The sequence below is a fragment of the Ursus americanus genome, chromosome 9 (assembly GCF_024610735.1).
Source record: "Ursus americanus isolate L20-20 chromosome 9, mUrsAme1.1.p, whole genome shotgun sequence".
NCBI lineage: Eukaryota > Metazoa > Chordata > Mammalia > Carnivora > Ursidae > Ursus > Ursus americanus.
Genome location: NC_142135.1, coordinates 58,754,524 through 58,777,277, shown reverse-complemented (window position 1 = coordinate 58,777,277; position 22,754 = coordinate 58,754,524). Strand labels below are relative to the sequence as shown.

At 39.8% G+C, this 22,754-nt stretch overlaps 1 long non-coding RNA gene across 1 annotated transcript in view; it reads left to right on the top strand.

Moving 5' to 3' along the window:
• The window catches only part of LOC148109474 (uncharacterized), a 52,390-nt gene extending 29,863 nt beyond the window's left edge, over positions 1-22,527 (top strand). Inside the window, exons 3-5 of the long non-coding RNA XR_015725826.1 lie at positions 15,229-15,332; positions 18,816-18,976; positions 20,733-22,527. This is a non-coding gene — a long non-coding RNA (uncharacterized LOC148109474). The remainder of the gene's footprint in view (positions 1-15,228; positions 15,333-18,815; positions 18,977-20,732) is intronic.
• Positions 22,528-22,754: the final 227 nt, after the last annotated feature.

Here is a 22,754-nt window from a genome sequence, read left to right as displayed (position 1 = left end):
ATTTCTCAGCTAAGTTTTTTGAGAATCATCACCTTCTTACCGTCTTAACCTACACGTCTAACTTATTTTCCTAAAGAGTAACTATCTCTTATTTGAGTTGTGTTCCTTTAAAATTGTATGCCATTTCTAGTGGCTCATGAATTCCTCATATTGCTATTAAATATGGCTATATATCAGTTCCATAAAAATATCTCGGTGGTTCTAATATCTTGTTAGAGAATTTGTGAATTCCTCTATTTTTCCCTAGCCATCAATGGTTCTTTTCAAGCAAAAGTTTTGTTAGCTCAATAGGGGAGAGAGTGAATCACAAAGTCAAGTCCTGAAAGCGAGTGCTAGTCAGAAAACCTTCTCGATTCCGTGTCTGGTGTCTGAAAACCGTTCCTGGTCTAATGTTTTATCTCTTCAGAGACATCTAAGCATCGAGACAACAGTTAATGTCAAGGCTAGCATTCTTACATCTGAATCCGAGTAATGTATCAAAAGGATTTATACCCATGGCTATCTTTTTTTGCTATCCTTTGATTTATGGATTATTCAGATTGCCATTATTTAATATCACCTGTTTCCCTAGTTACAATTCTTACTGTATTTCAACTATGATTGAAAAGGCTTAAGAATAGAGACTATTTGTCCTCTTCTTTTAAATACATAATTTTCTTTTAACAAATAGATATTTATTACTTTATTCCTTATTATTTTACATATTATTTTATCAAACTCAAATTTTTAGTAGGGTAAGAATAATTATATATTGTTAATACTGACCTATTTTTCAAGTGCAATTAAAGATATTTTCAAGGATTACTTCTTTTTGGATCAGTATTTGTTTTTACCCACACATAAATTTTAATATTACCACAGGTATGTGTGTAGTCTTAAGGAATCCTTCTTAATTTATTTTTAAAATTACCTAAGAATTTCAGCTAATGATTTGAAAGTATGCTATTATTGTGGCTAATATAAATCTTAAATGGTGCACAATATTTTAAATAACACACTAGTAACCCATAAAATGACATTTGTAGGAAATATTAACACTTAAAATCTCATATTATAGATATTTATATGATTGAGCTCTATAAAATTTTTGCAGATTGAAACATTTGAATGACTAAAAGCAGGTACTGCAGTAATACACATATCTAATTACCTCCAAATTCATCTATATAGAATTTCACAAAGTAGGTCATAAGCACCTGTATTATAATTTTGCAAAATGAAGCTGCATTGTATATAATAAATTACAAACCATTTAGAAAGACTCACAAAATGCATGGGTGTTTTACTGTAACCTAATGTTGTGTAGAATATGGTATAACATTAATATGTTTTGGGGTTCTGCCAAGAGAAATTAGTTTCTAGAAATGCTGGAATAATTTATTCCGACCTGGTCCTACAGCATAGACCCCAAGGGCACTGTTAGAGCAAAAAAGAACAATAAAAAATCAAGAATTAGTTAGAAAACCAATACAAATCAGAGTTGATGTTGTAGTAATTTTATGCTAAAGAGACCAAAACCATCCTTAGGAGCTGGTTTTCCCAGAACAAAGATCAAGCTAGTCTTTTCCCTATCTTCATTTAATAAGTTTGTTTCCTAAATAAATCAAAGGTGAATGAACTTTCATCAATAGAGTCGGGTTTGAAATAGACTGATATGGAATATTCTTCGACAGGATGTGTAAAAAGAAGATAATTCAGAATTTTTGTGCTTTATGATTTGCAATCAAATTTGAAAATGACATGAAGAAATGTAAACATCTAATTAATGGGTATAGTGAAAATGAACTCAAAACTACCCAACTCAAGATTCTGGAACTGTGCTATCCAAAACAGTGTCAGGTGTGGCTCCTTAAATTTTAATTTTAATTGATCAGATAAAGTTAAAAATTTATTTCCTTCATTGCATTCGTCATATTTCAAGTGCTCAGTAGCCAAATATGACCAGTGACTATTGAGTTGGACAGCACAGATAGAAGTCATTTCATCACCAAGTTCTATTGGAAGAGATACTTCTTACCCTATGCAGCCACAACATGTATACCCCAACTGGTCCCTGGCTTCTTTTTTTTCCTCTTTCAATTTTTATTTAATCAGAAAAACCATACATTCCAAAAAGTCCACCTTTGGTTCTTTGGGGGAAAAAAAGGAAGGTGGAAGGAGGGAAGGGGGCACCTGGGTGGCTCAGTGGGTTAAGGGCTGAACTCTTGATTTCAGCTCAGGTCATGGTCTCAGGGTCCTGAGATCCAGTTCTGCATCAGGCTCCATGTTCTGTGTGGAGCCTCCTTAAGATTCTCTCTCTCCCTCTGCCCTTCCCCTTTGTGCATCACTCTCTCCCCCTTAAAAAAAACCCAAAAAGTATATTTCTGCTAATGACAAGCATTACTGACAAAAACTGACCAGTTCTTTTAAAAAACAAACTAAAACTGTACTATTTTGCAAGCCACTACTATTTTGCATACCAGCATTTTAGTAGCAGAATCGATTGACGCTAGATCATTATAATCGTAAGGAAATAAATCGTTAGTACAAAATGTATATGGGCACTGAGATGGATAGTTTGGTCATTGAGAATGGACTTGGATTTCTGTAGTATGGACTGCCTTAGAACCCACTGCTGTTCTGAGGAAGAGTTTCACATGGTCAAGTGGGAAGAGAGGGAGCCAAATAATCCTGCAGGTTGGTCATGGTGGGATGTCCTCGGGCTCGTGACTCAGGAGAGCAACTGAACCAGAAAATGGGTCGGAGTTAGGGTCAGAAGGACAGGAAAAATGTTAAACCATGTAAATTCCAACCTTCAGAAACCAAGTCTATGAAAACCACAGTGACTCAGCAGGAAAAATGCTTATTGGAAGAAGTATCTCTGAATTGGAGCCTCTCAAGCTCTGCATTTGATTAAGCCCACTTAAGAAGAAAACAGCCTCATTTTGTGTTGTTCTGTTATCTTCAAATGATTAAAATGATATCATTACCACTTATAAATTTTATATCTCTCTCAAAGATTACATTTTAAAAACCCACTTAAATGATACGCTGCCATAAAAGGCAGTTTCTCCTCTCACTGAAATAATATTCCCTTAGGGTCAGATTTACATCTCATTGCAACGCCATGGGAGAATTAGGCTCCAAGAAAGCAAAGAGAATCCTCATAGAGTTACATAGGATGAAATTTGGCTCAGACATTATTTTTTAGATGGAAACTGATAAACAGAATAAAAGGTAAAATATACAGAAATGCCAAAAGAAAGGAGCCTTTCTTGTTGTTGTCTCCAGGTTGTTTTTTGTCTCCCTTCTCAGTGCTATTTTGACGAATTTTCCCCTGGTCTCCTTTATGCTTGTGCTATTAGGGCCTGCTAGTATGAAAAACTAGGAATTCAAGTAAAAATAAAATGATTCCTTGTCCTATTTATCTTCCATAATGATGAGCTCTGAGTAGCACACTCTGGGTCTCCAACTATGCCCTAAAAGACCAGACTCTGGGGTGAAATTATTCCTTGGGACAGGCTAACCACGGGGCCGCAAGTAACAGACTGCCTGATCTACTCTTTTCAAGAGACATCAGCCTGTGCTATGATACCCTCACGTTCAGAAAACCAGGGAGGTCTCATGCTTATTAGAATTGCGAATGGAAAATCCAAGATATGCCTGTTACAAGTGTAGAAGTGATACATTTCATTGTTTTATCCTACAATCACTTTCATGTTTTTACTGTCTTTGCTTCGTCTTTGTTTTCTTTGTATCATAAAATATTCTAGTATATTTTTGTGGTAATTCCAAGAAGGGATTAACTGTGGTCTATTGTACTTATTATTTCAAATAGTCTATAACAGCTCTTTGTAATTTAAAAAATCCAGACTGTGGAGTTCTCTCTCATTCTCGGAAAAACATAATTTACTTTCTAGTTGTATGTAGTATTTCTATATTACATATTCTGGGTTGCTCCTAAATTACTTTTTGGTTGATATTATTTGGCTGAAATTCAATTCTACAACCATAAACCATCATGCAGAATGTGGGAAATGTTATTTTATACCTGCATTAGGCATATTTTCAGATATTCCTAAAATGCTAATTGCTTATTTTAGAGTCATAAAGTCAGTTAATCCCATGAAGTCTGTAAAAGAAGTTTATATAGCTCAAACATTGCTTTATTTCTGTTGCCGTGGTATCTGTATATGGTTTCTAGTCTATGAGCTGTGGTTGGTACATTTCAAAATCCCAGGTGCTTTTCTGATGAAGAAGCCCATTCTGCTATAGCTTGTAACCTGAAAAACCATACCATTGTATTCAGAGAATATGTACTATGTGCAATGCACTGCTCTAAGCCCTTAAATGTCTTATTGTCGTATTTAATTATCAGAACCATTCTCTTTAAAAAAAAAAAAGATTTTTTAAATTTATTTGACACACAGAGAGAAAGCACACAAGCAGGGGGAGAGGCAGAGGCAGAGGGAGAAGCAGGGTTCCCACTGAGCAGGGAGCCCCACGCGGGGCTTGACCTCAGGACCCTGAGATCATGACCTGAGTGGAAGGCAAACACTTAACTGACTGATCCACCCAAGTGCCACAGAACAATTCTCTTATTATCCCCACTTTACAGACAAAGAAACTGAGCCCCAGAGATGTTAAGTAACTTGACCAGGGTCTCACAGCTAGAAAACAGTAGAAACATAATCTGGCGCCAAGAAAATCTGACTTGAAAAAATCCATCACAATGAGGAGAAATGTACATCTGGATGCTTAAACCATCGTGGGGAATAGTAAGGACACTTCTGTATTTAGTTTCTAATTACTATTTAAGTCTCATTGACATACCCATGAGCATAATGACTCAGTAATTTAAAGGGACCGAAAGGAAACGATGTTAAACCTATTGGACACCTGCCATGTGCTCAGCACTGTGCCAGGCAGGCACTTCGGCCTTCATTTTGTATGAATAGAAGGAAGTTTTAAAATGCTGATTCCCTATTATGCCAAAATAAGGGTACTTCTCTTTTAATATTCAAGTTTCTGAAACTACACCTGAAATTACTATATTATTAAAATATATCCGAAGGAAGAGATTATTGTAAAAAGATCAGTAATATTAGAAACGAATGATTTGATCAAAAAGTTAATTGCTCCTTTTCAACATTTGTCACAGTATGGAGACATTTGTGATATATAAGCATATAACACCTTCGTCATATACAATACGTTAAAAAGATGACACAATATTTTTGAAAGGAGGAAGATATAAATTCATTATCCATCCATCCTTCCATCCATCAGTATATTCATATATCTATTCATCCTTCTACTTATCCACTTTATGGATACAAGATATAAGAATCTTTGTAAAGAATTATGGCTTTTACTACCTTGTGCCATGTGTGTGTAATAGCTCCAAATCTCTTTTTACAGATAGACTCCAATCTCTAATAGCTATATGGCGTCATTAAGCTTTTCTTCCTCTGCTTGGCGGTCACTCCAAGGAAAAGATGACAGAGAAGGAAGTTGCTCTCTGTTGGAACAATATAGCTCAATTTTCCTATCTTCAGTTTCCCCAAGTCTCTCTGATCATTGGCACTGACCCCTCACTATTTACCCCAGTGTAGCCTCTGGTCAATTCTAGAACCACCATCACGCTCCAGCCTGGCTGGAGAAGCCTGGCTGACCAGATGAAGCAAGTGCGATGCCTTAGCTATAGAGGAGGATGGTGCGGAGAAGGCTGTGGGTGTGGCTTCACACAAAGACTTGTTTGGGGGAATGAAGGGATGGAGGGAAATCTAGCAAACGGTGGTGGCATGTAAGGTAATGCATGTAAGCCTCAGGAAGACAGGAGGAAATTTCTCTTTTGCCCAAAGGCAATAAGCAGCCACTCCTACCCTCTGACTGTGGGGAACTACAAGAGGCATTTTCCGTCTTCAGGATTAGACCTGGTTATCCTCTCTACAGTGTAATCTCCAAAGCATGAACGCTGAAATATACATGCTTGTATCTGCAAGGCTACACCATACTGTCCAGCACATTGGTGTTGCTCGATATGTGATTGTATAACGAATGGTGGTATGAGCAGAAGAATTTGAATGTTGCAGGGGATGTTGGATTACAAATAAAATACATTAGGAGATTGCAGTAAATGTATTTCTGGGGGGGCTGGTGTGTGTGTGTACACCTGGAGAAAAAGCCTGAGACTCAGGTGAGTGTTGATGTGATGTGTGAACAGTCTGGAGAACTTGTCTATATTCACCCTAAGCCCTACTCTCGCACCCGACTCAATTTTAGGGGACTGCAAGTGACAATCTGGGGATCCCTTGCATCAGGGCAGAGCTAATCACAGAAAGGAAGTAGAGACTTAGAGGGATATTAACGTATCCACCCATTCCCTATTCCTCTCATCGACCCATTCATTAATCCATGAAACATTTATCAAAAACTTGCAATGTGTTCCAGTAACTTCTCTGAGGACTAGGGGTACAAAGATGAATAAGATGCTGTGATTGTCCTTAGAAATTTGCAGTTGAGTGAGAGAAATAATTATAATACACTATGGTAAGTGCCAGGACAAAGATTTGGAACTAACAAGGGCATTCTGGGACCACAAAGTAGAGCCACTAACCATAGCCTTAAATATCAGAGATTTCCTGCAGGAAGAGATGTCTGAGTTAAGTGCTGAAGGTTGAGTCTACCTTAGTCAACTATGTGTATAAGAGGAGAGAAAAAGTTGGAGGGTAGAAGAAAATTCCACATAGGGATTAGACATATGCCAAAGTACAGTCAAGATATAGCAGACATATTTAGAAAACTACTTGAATTTCAGCCTCGGCGGGAGACTGTGGTTGAGGTAGGAAATGACAGGAGATGAGCTTGAAAAAATGGGCTGTGGCCAGAGGACCCCCATTCAAAGAAACTTAGCATCTAATTTCTTGGGCAGTGGGAAATCATGGAGAGGTTTAAGAAATGTGATGTGATCAAATTTCTATTCAGGGGTCTCTATGCTGTGTGTGGAGGATGGTTAGTGAGATCTTTACAGTAGTCCTGGGAGAGATAATGAAGGCTCGCCATAGGCTGTACCAGTAAGGATCAGGTAAGGTCAGGGAAGGTGGACCAGTCAAGAATGTCTCTGCTTTCTGTCTAGAATAACTGAGTGGCTGGTGGTGCCTCAATCTGGGCAAAAGAGTGTAGAAGAAATTGGTTCTGGAAGAAGGTGACAAATTCAGATTGGAATATATTAAGTTTTAGGGGATGGAGAGAAACAAAGATAGTGTGCATGAGTTGTACCCCTACCATGGAAGACGAGTATAGTTTGTAAATAGTTTGAATGTTCCCCTACATAGGTGGTCACTGAAACTGTGAGTGGATTATGCAATCCAGGGACAATGGGTATACTTAGAACCTTAAGGAACATGGGGAGAAGGAAAGGGAGCTCTCCAAGAACAGAAAGCATAGTTTGAGAAGCATAAGGAATATAGTGAAAGTGTGGCGATAGGGAAGTCCTCTTGACACCTCCCCTTTAGATGCTTTTGTTCTGTGCTCCTATAACGGAAGCATATTTTTGTTATAATATCTACTGCATAGCTTTGATGATATTCATGTTCTTCCTTTTATATCCATCCTTTTCCACCAGAGTGAAGGATCCTACTGAACTGGGTCTAGATCTTAGGCATCATTCTATCTCATAGGACAGAAGACACACTTAGTATATCGTTAGTATTCAGTGTGTTAGGCATTCACAAACACACACATATCCACACATGCACTTATGCTCTGCTGTCTCTTACTTGAGACTATAATGGTCATAAGTTATAAACTCAACTTGAACTTGATAGGAACTGGCTCATGGTATCCAAGAAAGAGTTGAACATTCACACTCTATGAATGATAGAGAAGGAACTAGGCTTCAGGAACAACAGGAATCAGGAAACCAAAGGCTGTCAAGACTCTTTTTTATTTTTCATTTTTTGCTGCATTCTCCCTCCAAGTGGCTTTTTTTTTTTTTTAATATACTGGGAAATGTAACTGCTGATAACTCTTATATTTTGCATTTTGTGCCTTCAAAGACTGCAGAAATTGATCTGAGACTTTCACTTGTTGCAAGTCCAAAAATCCTGGGGCATGTTTTATTGGCCTGGCTGAGGTGAGGTGACTATCTTTGACTGTGCCCAGCGGGTCAACTGAATTTTTACGAAATCTGCCCTCACCCAAACCATGAAAATAAGGGTAAATTCCTCTCGAATGCGTGGTCTACCAAAGAAGATTCTAAACCTATTTACGGGTTAGAGAACAAGAGAACTCTAACAGGATCCTGATTACCTGGAAACCTTGAGACTCTTCGAAACAGCCCATTGTGTGAAGCAGCACGGTAAAGTATCAAAAGTACAGTCTTGGCAGAGATCTCATCTCCAGGGCTACCTGGTACTAGCTCCATGGACTAGGGTTGAAATTATTCTATCTGGAGGCAGGTTTTTCCTCAAATGTAATATGCAGATAACTATTGTTGGGTTGTTGTAAGGATAAAGTAAGATAATGTGATAATAATACCCAGCATTTGTTAAATATTTATTATGGGCAAGATAATGTTCTAAATGGGTTGTGGGTATCTATGAGGTATGTATTACTTTTATTTTCATTTTTTCAGATAGGAAAAGTGAGATTCAACTATTCAAGCTTCTACAGCTAGTGAAAGTGTGATTTGAGGTTTGATTCCAAGACTCTGGTGCTAGAGTCCACAGTCTACCACTGTGTTCTACTGCCTCCCTGATTAACTATTGCTGAAAGAATATATACAAAGGGCTTAGCATAGTACCTCATCCCACTGTTAAGAGAGAACAAATTCATTCATTTGACTAATATTTACTGAGTGTCTACTATGTGGTAGACACAGTTCTAGACACTGGAAGTAGAACAGAAAGTCCAAATACTGGACTTCATAAATTTTACTACAATGTGTGGGGAAAATGAAATAAGTATGTCAGTAAAAACATGGACCATGAGAGACTATGGACTCTGGGAAACTAACTGAGGGCTTCAGAGGGGAGGGGGGTGGGGGATTGGGATAGGCCGGTGATGGGTAGTAAGGAGGGCACGTATTGCATGGTGCACTGGGTGTTATACGCAAGTAATGAATCATGGAACTTTACATCAAAAACTAGGGATGTACTGTATGGTGACTAAATAATATAATAGAAAAATATTATTTAAAATAAATAAATATGTAAAAAAACATGGATAATTTTAAGTAGTGATGAATATCATAAAGGAAGTAAAATACACTAATGACACAGAGTATGTGTGGATAGTATAGCAAAGGCCATGGTCACATGGTCAAAAATGACTTTTTAAGGGAGTGATACTTCTCCTGAGATATAAATGATAAGAGGGAGATGGACATGCAAAAACCAGAGGAAGAATTTCCTAGGTAGAAGAAATAGCACTGCCAAAACCCAGAATGGAAATAAATGTGAGTTTGAGAAACACAAAGAAGGCTAAACTGGCTAGAGGCAGGTAAAGTTTGGGGATAGAAGGTAAGACTTGTAGGTGATGATCGGCTACATTATTAGGAATTTTAGAGAATAGTGAACAGTTTGTTTTTGTTGTTGTTGTTTGTTTTTTGTTTTTGTTTTTGTTTTTTGTATGATGGGCCACTGTGGGGTTTTATGCAGGGTGATGATACTATCTGATTCAGGCTTTGAGACAATCACTCTGATGGCTAACTGAAGAATGCAGGGTAGGCAGCAAAACAAAACAAAGGGAAACAAAACAGAAGACAATAGTGCCTCAGACTAGGGTTTTGGGATGACAAGAAATGGTCAGATTAAGAATATATACTGGACAACTAATGAATCATTGAGCCTTACATCGGAAACCGGGGATGTACTGTATGGTGACTAACATAATAAAAAATCATTATAAAAAAAAAAAGAATATATACTGGAGGTAGTACTGACAAGATTTGCCAATTCACTGAATGCAGGTATGAAAGAAAGGACAGGATGATTCTTAAGATTTAACATAAGTAACTGGAGACTGTTGGGTGAGTAAAGGAGGGAAGTACCTGGGTGGAAGAAACAAGGAATTCTGTCTTTGGTATGATAAATATGAGCTACTCATAGCAGCTAACAGCTGTCCACCTTCCAAGGATACTGTAGGGGGGAAATGAAAGTGGTTTGCAGATTATATACTAATTTAAATTTAAATTGAATAAAACTTAAATGCAATTGGATTGGGATTTAAAATTTTGCATTTTTAGACTAGTGAATCTGTATTCTGAAAAAAGCAGTAAATAATTCTTGCAAGATTTTATATCCATCAAATTTCTGTTCCTACAGCCCATTGGTAACAAGCCATCAGGTAGCAAGATGATGCACAAATCCTACAAATCCCATTTGTTTTTGGTCCCAACATTTCAGTCTGACTTCACTGCTGCCTGGATCCCGGGGAAGTCCTCATCTGAAAGCTGAGTAACCAGGGCCACCTTGACAAGGGGGCTCTCAATCCCTCTACACTTTATCTTCAGTCTTTGGGACAAAGACTGGATTTTCCCAGATAGTGACTAAGGGCAAGGCTGGTGATCAGTGTGGGAGCATGGTCTTTTTGTGCTTTTGTAGGAGTGGGAAGGACTGCCAATTACTTCTTTGCAAATGTAGCCTCATTTCATGACATGGGAAATTGGCCAGCTCATTTTGGCAGGTGGTCCAGTCCCTATTTTCAAGTCCTCCATTTTTGGCTTCCGGCCTTGACTCACATCTTCATGAAGGTGTGCATGACCCCCAGAGGCACAAGGACAGGCTTAACCTGCGGCACCATCTGGAGAATCTTCCCCAGATCTTTCAAGTGTCCAGGAGTGACTGTGGTGTGACTTTTGTCCAGGTTCTCAAGAGTGATTTAGGTCAGTGGTTTTCTGTGGAATCCAGAAGGAAGAGGTGAAGCCAAGCATGCAGAACTCTGGGCCTCCCCCTTCCATTTCAGCTATAGCAGCTCCACATTTTCTGGTTTATATTTTGGGGTTCGGAATGAGGTTACATGTGGAACTGCTGGGGGAAAAATGTTTGCAAAGCAGTGTTTGGATGGATAGGTCTAAGACTTTAAAAACCAGGCTAAAAAACAATTCTATTTGTGCCTTTTCCCCAACTTTAACTCACCTCAGAAACATTTTGCAGAGAAGTAAAACCAGACCTGGAAGCTGAGGTGGAGAAATGTTGTATGCTGTCCTTATCTACATACCATTTCTCTCCACAAGTAGGAAGGGAAGAATAACACATCTTCCTCCATTTGGCTCCGAGTGTTGGCCTGGATTGTTAAAATTTCTTTTGGCTCTGGTTTGGACTAGAATCCTCGTCAAGCTCATTTGTTCTTGCAGAGAAAATATTTAGTAATTGTTGCTTTGTAGTTTACAAGTTTTCTAACCACCCTTGTTGACCTATGTGCAAGTAGTAAGAATAAGTGGAATAGCTGAGGGTTTTTTTTCCCCTCTTTGTTTCTTCAAGTTCCTAATGAGTTTTCAGGATCAGGGCTCAGAACTCTTCAACTAAAAATTTTCCCTCTGGTTATCTTTGTTGGGTCAAGAAGATGTGAATCAGTGTGTGGGTTTACCAGGACGATTTGTCCTTTTCTGTGGAAAACCAGAGTGTTCTGTTAGGCCAGCAGCTCCCCTGCCTCTCCTCCAGCCTTCCCTCTCCTCCTGCACTCTTGCCCCAGCCATTGTGTAATTGGGTTTACAAAAATTAAAATAAAAAAAAAAGAACATGTAAACGTTTCTCAACTGCATTAATACATGGAAAATTTGTACTGCATCCAACAATCCGGCATGTCCTTTGGGAACCAAGTAGACACACTCTGGCATCAACAGGGCACCAAGATCCAGATCCCGCTGAAAGTCTACAAACAATGGATCTGTCCGAAAAGGCTGTGAGGCTCTGATATCTGGACCTGCTACAGATACTACTTTCAATGTCTGGGCTGGGTCCTATCAGTTATATCTATAAGCTTTATTGAACAAGGCCACCATTAATGCGGCTCTGCTCTGTGCTTGGGGAAGCCTTTTTCTTTTCTTTTTCATTTTGTTTCACAGGGCTATGCATCTTAGGATCATTATGCCCTATCCAAGTTGCTAATGGACTGAACTAAAGTAACCTTGAAGAAACAATATAAGTATAGCAAAACCTAATATTAATTGCTTGGACTTCAAGGAAAAAGTTTCAAAGAAGTTTCCTTTGAGTGCTCCCCTTCCAAAATGACAGCTCAATGCTCCTTCCCACTTTTTCCAGGAATGCCCCCTGCCCTGGTCCACACAGTTACTGCAGGGTTTGGCCACATCCTTGTCCTTATATGACCCCAAAGCATTGGTTAGGGAGAGTAGTCACAGGACCCATTAAGGTAGTCTATCCACTAGCCACAGATGATTGATCCAAGAAAAGACACAAGATCCGAGTGTGTTCACTGGGCTAAAATGATTGAACTTGAGGTATACAGAAATGTAGAGAGGTACCTCTTCTATGGCTGGGGAGAGAATACTGGGGAGTCAGAGGGGCCTATGTTTTGTGTCATTTTAAGAAGCTATTTCATATCAAGGGAGATATAAATTGATGTTCAGAGAGTAGTAGAGATTGGGGGAAAGTAAGGAGAATGGTCTCAGTTATTCTTGGGCCAACTCCATCTCTCAGCCTCCCTGGCGTGTGTGTGTGTGTGTGTGTGTGTGTGTGTGTGTGTGTGTGTGTGTGTGTGAGAGAGAGAGAGAGAGAGAGAGAGAGAGAGAGAATGATTAGATACATTTCTTTCAGCTAATTGGGGTTTTGCTTCTCCAAGGTGCACCTGAAAACAAGTCCTACTGAAACACTTTGTAGTACCTCTTTGGGGGAACTTCTCCTTTCAGAGGCTTATGACAGCTATCTGTCAGGCAATTACTACTTATTTGACTATGAAGACAAATTTGAAATGGAACACTGTAGGTAAGGAAAAGACATTATGAATTTGATGAAGTTTATCATTTAGTTCCAAAAACTTTTTCTTTAAGAAGATTATTTTCCTATGCATTTGACCTAGGCTCACATTAGAATTGATTGAAATTGTTGTTTTGGCATCTTTTTGCCCAGGCTATATTCATCCAAAGTGCCTGATTTAGTAAAAGAAACCTAAATCAAATAGGCTTAAGCAGAGAAAGGAGTTTATTGTTGCATACAACTAAAAAGTCTAGGGTATATCTCATAAGAAAAGATGCAAAAGCGTTCAACTGATGTCATCAGAATTTGTTCCTCAACACATCCCAACTCTGTTCTCTATATTGGTTTGACTCTCAAGCAGTGTCTCTCCTGGTGGCAAGATGGATCCAAGTGGCTCTAAGCCAGAAGTTCTTTGTAGTTGGTGACTTTGCCCTCCAGGGTACATCTGACAATTTGTGGAGACATTTTTGATTGTTGTAACTGGGGATGGGGGTGGGGAGCACTACTGGCATGTAGTAGGTAGAAGCTAGGGATGCTGCAAGATGCCCTCAGTGCACAGCCCCCTCCCTCAACAAAATATTATTGGGCCCAAAATGCCAATAGTGTTGGAAGTTAAGAAATCCCACTTGAGGCAGTCTATCACCAATAAAAGAGAGCTTATTTTCCAGAGAGTTCTAGTGAAAATTCGGGACTTGTTGGTACTAGTTGGCTCAGCCTGGGTTAGATGCACATCCCTGAGGAAATCACTGTGGCCAGAGAGTTGTATCCTCGTAGGCAGGTCTCAGTCTAACATGCCCCTCATTACTAGGCAGGGGATTATTTCCACCCTATTCTCACAGATTTAGAGTAGGGGAGAGGGTGGTTCCCCAAAGGAAACTAAGAATGTTCTTGTCAGAAGAAGGGTAATGGCTTCCTGACAGCAAAAAGCAACAACCTTCAACTAGAGTATCCCAGCTGGTAACCCGTGACTCCGTTAGGTCAATGCACGGGAATATGCCCGTATGAAAGAACTGGAGAAGGATGCTCCAGCTGTTGTCTTCCTTTCTCTCTTGGTCAATATGCAGCCTCTACACACAGTGTCCCTGGGTTTGTTGGTTAACCTAGAAGAGTAATAACATCTGTGGAAGAACTCCAGTGTTAGGGATGGTAGGCCAGTGGGGTAAAGTTTAGGGGGTGGGCAATAGTTTCAAGGGGCCTTTTATTGTCATTGCATTCTCTGTTTACACAAAACTGAATCACGGCCACTGTAGTGGCTCATTGTGGTAGGCAGAATTAGAAGATTCTAACATTCCCAAGATTGCCTGCCCTGCTATACACACCCTGTACAATCCCTATGAATAGGATGGATTATGCTCCCATATTTAGGTTGTATGTTCATAAAATAGGAAGATTTTTTCTGGATGGGCCTACCCAAATCACATGAGCCCTTTAAAAGGAGGGGGTGTTTTCCAGTTGGTGAAAAAGAAGTCAGAGACCCAAAGCATGAAAAGGATCTGAAGCATGCTTGCTGGCTTGAAGATAGAGGAGCCAGGAGATAAGGGCTATGAGTTGCTTCTAGAGAGTGTCCCCTGCCTGAGAGTGAGTAAAGAAATGGGGATGTCAGTCTGGCCAATTCAAGGTGATGAGTTCTGCCAATAATCATGAACTTGGAAGAGAACCCAGAAGCTCAAATGAGAACAGCAGCACTGGCTGACACTGATTGCATCCCAGTGAGACCCTGAGCAGAGAATCAAGCTATTCCATGTCTGGAACTCTGACCCAGAGAAATTGTGAGATAATACATTTTTGTTGTTTCAACAACTAAGTTTTGGTAATTCATCATGCAACAATACAAAACTAATATACTAATAGTATGAGCTCAAGATTGTCCATTTCCATTGTCACATAATGCTCAACCATGGTGTGACAGAAGGGCAGATGTTGCAACCCTGCAAGTTGCAAGAAAGGTCACAGGAGGGCAGATTACTTGAAGAGAAAAGACAACAACTCATGGACACAATGTAGGGAGGACAACAACTACTCTTCCCATCCATGATCCACTATGGATAGTTAGTGGCATCCTTCTAACTCCTTCATTGGCCCTTCCGCCTCACTAAACTCTAGCCACAATGCATTAGCTTCAGCTCTCTGGATTTGCCTTACAGTCTCACACCTTCCTGCTCTGGGTCAAGCTCTTTCCTCTGCCTGACTTTACCTGGTAAACTCTACTTTCCCTCCAAGGTTTGGCTCAAGTGTAATTTCCTCTGTGAAGAACTAATTCAGTTCTCTGGCCCTTTGTACAAAAAATATCTTTCATCTTTCTGTGTTTCAGATCTCCTTGGTTGATAACAAGGATCTTGAGGGCAGGAACTCGGACCAGAGCACAGGGCCTGGAATGTCTTGGGATTGTTGAATAGACGTCTACCCCAAGTCTTGGTGAGTTGTCACTACAGCAGGCCATCAGTTGGAATGGCTGGGATAAGACTTCTAGATTGGGCTTGGCTTTGTCGTATCTCTTGGCAGCACTGGGTAAAGAAGCTTATGTCCCTGGTGAAATCAAGATCTTAGCATCCCAGCTGATAGCCTTCTCAGTGGTGCCGCAGTTTGGATATGTGGGTGGGACAAGGACTTTTTTCCTTGCCGTCACTGAAACAGTCAATAAAATTATTTTTTTCTCCCAAAGTTCATAATTCCTGGCCGTCAACTTCATCACAAGGCACACAGTGTGCACAGAACCAATTTGTTGAATAAATAAGATGGCAGAACACGATTTCATAAAGCATTTCCTATGCCTGCTCACCCGTTAACACAATGCTGGTGTAGTGTATATGCTCCAGGCACCTGTGCGCTGGGAGCAGGGAGATGCACACCTGAGAAGGGCAGACAAACTTGCCTCAGCCACTTATTATTGGCGGGGAATCCGAGCTGTAGGCTGATGTGCAAGGGGGAGATTTACCGTATTTTGCTTCACCATCTACGCCTATGCCTCAGAAAGCACTACTTGTGAGACGAGACTGCTCTCATTCTTGGTACTGAAAAGAGTTGTCAGCTTAGGTTGTTTAGCTTAATTTGAGACTTAATTATTCTAGCAAAATCTTTATTTCATTTTTCAATCTGTTAATTCATCATTCAATATATCTTCACTGGGTGCCTGCTATATGAGGACAACAGGAAGGACATATCCTTGTGAAAGTGTCTTGGGTTTTACCTCCGGTAGGGAAGAGAGAGACACATAAGTTAGTATGAAGGTACTATTGCAATAGATATTACAGAAGACAGGTTCCCAGGGTTCGGAGAGATCCTACAAAAGTGCGACTGAATCAGGGAGGCGAAGGGAAGCTTCCCTGAGGAAGGTGACAAGAAGAAGGAAGAATGTCCCAGGTTGAGAGAAGAGCATGTATAGAATCTACGCAGGAGGACAAAGACAGTGATCTCAAGGTGCTGGAAGAAGGTCCGTGTCCCTAGAGTGCAGGGAAGGAGCAAGAGGGTAGCAGGAGAAGGGGCTGGGAGGAGTTCTACCACGTCATAGGGATTTGGCTTGATCCTGGGATCAATGGGAAGCCTTCAAGGGTTTTAATCAAAATGGTGATCAGATTTGCACTTTTGGAACACCTCCTCTGATTCCAAGGTGGAAAATGGATTGGAGGAGGCCAGAGTAGATGCAGTAAACTAGGTAGGGGGTTACAGTGGCCCCAGTGAAAAATGAGGTGGAATGAACAAGACTGATGGTGGAAGAGTTATATTCAAGGGGAGAGATGTGAGAAATATTTAGTACATAGATGTGTATTTCCCCAGGGAAAGCTGTGGAGAATGTTTGTGTGGTAGGATGTGATCCTTGTGTGGAAAACTGACAGTATATTATACAGAAGGGGGAAAAAGCATATTTGCCCAAAAAAGGACAAAATTTAAGAATTAAAATAATAAAGAATAAAACAAATAATAACATAACAATAATAATAAAGAAAAGAGATAAGACCTTACACTAGGCAGAATGATTTGAATCCTCAAGGTACAGGAACAATCCTACCTCATGTGGCTTACACTTAATACTAAAATTGAGTAGAAAAGTTTATAAAATGGAGACTTTAATGTGATTCAAAGCTTTCTATAAATGTGCAGCCCGAATTTAATGTGGCTCTCCACGTTAATTTTTTTTCATGTGGGACTCCTCATTGCTAAGATATTTTGGAGGATAAATGACTATTGCTATTCCTGAAAATAAAATCATTCCAGTCAACGTAAATAATTAGAGTCAACAAAAAATAAGTTATTTGAGGGAGTCAGCTTCTAGTGAAAACATTCCAAGCCCAACAAGCAATTTTGTTCCTGTGTTTATCCCTGGGACTCCATTACTGCACCACAGAGACACGAGTCTTCTGTGTCTCTGTGCAGAGATTTAATTAACCATGAAGGTGCTTGATGGTGAGGAATCCTGCTTATTCATGGTGTTTTAACATCTATGAAAAGGAAATACCACGGTTTTCAGGTCTGGTCATGCAGCCATACATTTTGATTCAGAAACACAACTGAGAGGAGGCGTATTCCTTACATAAATAAACTGAAAATATGTACCGCATGAGATACCGGAATGACGGACAGTTAACTGTTCTTGGATTCATCGACATGACCCCAGACAGAAGAACTTTTTCATATATATAAAATGAAATCAAATGCTGAATAAATGAGAATATATAATGACACTATTCTGACGCAAATAATCAGGGAACATCTTAGAAAGCATTTGGAAAATGAAATCACAGGCTCAAGTTTGACCACTTGACTGCAATTTCAAAATATGTGATATAGTTTTATCCCCCAGCGAAAAGCTATTTTTCAACAAGAATAGCCCCAATTTAGGTTAACTAGAGGAAAGACAGCAAAGCCATATGTGCCTCCACCAACTGTAAAATATGAAACAAAAACTATAAATGCAAAGACTAGCTTTCCAGTGCTTTCAGCTTCTAAACGTGTTTGAGGGAGGCACAATGCCATTTTTCACAGGGTGCCATGTGTTACCTGGGGGTAGTTTTTCCCAGCACTGGATTCATTTTCAGCTGCGTGAGCCAGCAAACTGTTGGTAGCCATCCTTTGGTCTCGACAGACAATTCTTTGGAGATCCATTGTCTTTTGATAGGTTGCTCTGATTCTCACCCCCACTTTTCCCTTGTACATTTCTATGTCCTCCTGTCCCTCCTTCTTGCACATGTGATGCGATGACTCTTCCTGGCAACGGTCATTCAATGGCCTAAAGTCTCCCACGGCGGCGGAGAAAGCAGCGGATAGCGTGTTCTACATGCCTCCCAAACTTTCCTGTTGGGTATCATTTCTTCTTCACAGGCTTCTATAAAAATAACCATGTCCTACCTCACTCTCAGTTTCCTTTAATATTGAGTAACAAGGAAAGTCAAGTGACCCAAGAGGCAATGAAATGGAGTAGCCAGAAACACTCTCCAGATGGCAAGCACCTAGGATCAAGCCCTCATTTTGTCACTTCTAAATGGCAACCCTAAGCAACGACTGACCTTCTCACGTGCATTTTTCACCTGTAAAGGGGAGAGTAGTTGTTGTGAGGGTCACATTGTTGTGAGGATTAAGTTTAAAAAAAAAAAAAAACACCTAAAAGGTTCCCTGTACAATGGCCTGGCATATAATAACGAGCCAATACATGTTAGTTGTTCTTACTAAAGGCCAGAGACACAAGCATCTGAACCCCAGCAGGGAGACACTGGGAGCACGGCATATAAAACTCTGTATCCGTGCTAAAATGTACAGATATTTATTTCCTCTGGCAAGCTGTATTTTGTATGAGAAAAAAAAAAGAGCTGTGTCAATATATAGGATTACTTAAAAAAAAAAAAGCTGCAAGAGCTTTATTCAAGTTGTGTTCAACCGTGGGGATGTTTTTTTGTTTATTTTCAGAGTAAGAGCACTGTGCTTTGGAAGTCCTGTCCTGCCGGATATGTGAGATATTTAAAAATCAATTCCAGAAACCAAAGCGGTATCGTTCAAGATGCATCAAGGGCTCGGTTTGAGCCACACGGTCAATGGAAATAACGTAAAGGCAGACGTCACAGTTTATGGTAGGTTGAACAAAACAGAAGGAGCAAGACAAGCTAATGAAATAATTAAAATTAGTGGTAAATAACCGGTTGACAGCAAGAAGTCCATTTCTGTAGACAGACCACTTAAGCTCTAAAAATATATACACATTCTTATATGATGGCTACAAATGAGCTTGTGATTTTCCTCCGAAAGTATTTGAGCAGGAAATAAAACCTTTTCCCAGTGGATGAAATAACAGTCCTTTCTGCCAATCTAAGCAAGGCAGATTTAAATTTTATATGTGTCCAACTGCTTGTTCTCCCTCAGCTAATAACCTGCATGTTGGAGACATTTCAACTGAAAGGCAGTTCCCAGCCCCGCAGCCCAGCTCCAAATATATCCACCATGCATGTAAACAAGTAAACCATTATGTTTCTTATTGAGATAAAGAATACAATGATAAGTGGGGACTTTCACAAAACAAAGGGCTTCCTATTGCGAGTGTGGATAATCTTCCAGAAAACCCTGTGTTTTGGCAAATCGCACCAGATTAATCTATTAAGCATCTCCTTTCATTATCAAATTTCCGCTGCCTATCACAGTGGCTGCCTTATCAAGCACCCCTTTTTCAATAGCAGCCCCATTCCTAAGATTTCAGATGCTGGCCTGCGCTGCTCAGAAAACAGGTGTCCCTACTGTTTGCAGGCAGCAAAGGTCCTTGCACAGAAGCCTGGGAAAGAGCAGGGCTATCAGACTCTGTTCTACCTGAAGGAACAGGTAACAGAAAACTGTTGATGCAATGAATAGAACTTAATTGGCACACATTAGCCAGACGTGAGGGTTTGTTAGAATTAAAATTCCCTACAAATTTCCTACTGATAAGAAAAGCTTAAAAACGAAAAACGCAAACGATTGTCTTGCAATAATCAGACGGACAGCTCCAAACCATGTAACTATTCTTTATGGATTTCTTTGGTAAACACAACGTTCACCCCACTTCATTCTTAAAATTAGGCATCGCCGTTTATGACAGCTTCACAGAGTTACCGACGGGCCTTCAGCTGTTGGCCGCATTGTCTATATTCAGGAGGAAAGGCATTTCGTGGCTCTACACAGAGCTAATATTCCAAGTCAATTAGTACGATGTATCAGGTTTTCCGGTTCTCAGTGTCTCCACTTGCCAGCCTGTCTTCTTTTCTTACTTAATAAAACTGGGCATGTGGTTTCTGACCACACCTTTTGTGCACTAGGGGCCAGGGTCACCCACCAACACGGGACAATGAAACCAGCTGCTAACACAGAAATTAAGCTTTCAGGGTGACGTGCCAAAATACGCTCGCGGAGCACCTGGTTGTTTATGGTACAGATAACATCTGTAGTATAGATACGCGCCATGCATATACTGACGTTGATTTGCAGATGGCCGTTTGTGGTCAATTATTTTGTTTTGCTTAGTCAACGCCAGGATTTCTTTAATTTCTTCTTGTCAAGTGCTGGTCTTGCTAGTCTATCTAGGCCCATCTGCATTCTCCAGCAAGCAGAAAGACTTCATTCTCGGCTCTGAGCTCAGCTCTTAAAAACTTGGCCGGTGTGCCCTTCCCTGTAATAAAATAAAGGCGTGCAGGAAGGCCACCGTACCGACAACCGGAAGATCCAGTCTGCCTGCAGCTCCCCCGCCTGACAGCAGCTCGGCGCAGAGATGGGTGCTGGCTCTGCAGGGTGGGTAGGAAGCAATTGATAAGCGCATGCCTTTGTTTCCGGCCCTCTACAGCACCAGCTTTGTTTCATCTACAGATGATTAAATGGTCTACAGGGCAATTATGAACAGGAGGAAGGAACAGCCAACTCTCTCCAGGTTTCCTCAATCAGCATGATTGAATTTCTCAAAGGCAGAGAGCAGCAGTAGCAGAAGCAGTTTCAATGACTTTTCCTGGAAAATGTTCGGCAGCTCAGAATTGAGCCTTTCATTTAACTACTTGCTGTTTCATTTTATTATGTGCAAATTGTGGCTTAATAGATTTACAGTCACTATAAACTCTCAATGGATAGGATAGCCCAAGTGACTAGTACTGTTAAAATGACTGATAAGAACCCAAGAAAAGGGATAGTTGCAAATTCCAACAGGGGTGGAATACACTCCATCTTCATAAACAGCATGTCGGCGTCCTATGATATTCCAGTCAAGGAGCACTGTTTGTATTACCCCTTATAAGTAGTAGAAAAATATAAGGTATTCAGTGTGTGTGGGGGGGCAGAATAATGGAAGAAGCGCTTGAGAAAAGTTGAACTAATTCTTTGCCATGTCACCACTGAAAGGTAAACTGCTATTACTTACTTAAAGATACTGGTTTAGAAAACTTACACAGTAGGTAAATATGTATATAAATACACAGTTTACAAAGTTTTATTTAAAAAAATTGGTAGATATTGGAGGAATCCCTTTCTTCCCTGAATATAAAATAGCAGTAAAACAAAACAAAAAATGCCATCCTCATAGTTGAATACCCTGGTTACTATTTCTGGGGCAGCAACTTTATCATGGGTTTTTATCAACAACGGTCATACTCAGATCAGAATCCCAATGGTTGTCTATTACCTAATATGAATGATATTTATAGATATGTTGAAATAATCTGTTACTCAAGTAGGGCTTTTGAAAACAGCTTCGCTAAAACTGTGCAAATCATTTGGGCAACTGGCTTAGAAAAAGAATGCCTGACGAGGTGTCAAAATGCCTGCACACTGTTTCTGAAACACGATGACTTGCTGTTTGACCTTGGAGTCTGCAATTTAGGCTTAACTTTGGACCTTTGGGACTCAGGGTTCTCGTCTGTTAAATGGGGTTCTATCTTCCTTGATTAGCTCATGCCATTTCAGAAGTCCAAAAAAGTGACTTGCTTTGACAAATAAAAATGGTATCCAAAGAGCCTACTAACGTAATAATAACACTTTGTCAAAAAGACATCACTGGACGGGTTTGATTTGGTTGTCCAAGCTGATTAGTTGCTTGCCAATCATTGGAAGCTTCTAGAAGTGTTTGGATCGTGAGGCTAAAAATGTGGTCTACAAGAGAAAGAATGTAAACAAGTTAATGCGATAACGTCTCAAACATTATGCCTTAAGTTTCCAAGAAAATCACATCAGAAATGGCATATATTCATGATTCTGTGATGGCATACAGCCATTTTAAGTGTGCGCAGTCAGCGCTTTAAAGACTACTGCTCGAAGGCTCAAATTCAGGGTGCTCAAGCCGGGACTATTTCATGAGTAGGCAGAACAAAGTCAGTCCTAATTTTACATGACTTGTCGGAAATACACCCAAATCAGTAAACACCGAATAATAAAAATGCCATATGAACACTCATTGGGATAATATAATTTCTCTAGGTATCATTTAGACTAAGATAACCTTCTTGCCCTCAATTTTATAATAAAACCTATGGTCAAATACTAATCTTAGGAATCTGAGTTCAAGCCACTGATTTAAGTGAAATAATCTTTAAATATTAAAATAATTTAAAAACTTTACTAGAGAGTAATTTCATTGACTAGTTTATTTTTCCTATGAGTGCTTTCCGAGGAAAATCAATTTACTCTACCAGAGACTGGATTAAATAATTAACAAATTAGTTAGTCGGCCAATTTCTATTGCAACTTTAAGCAACATCCAAACAAGAAGAAAAAGGATGTGAAATTCAAGTCAACGAGATTCCTACCTTTTTGAAATTGGTATGACTTGAAACAATAGGAAAAAAAAGGGAAATGCTACTTTATATACTTTCTGGCAGGCAGAGGACATGAGGCTGATTTTAAAAA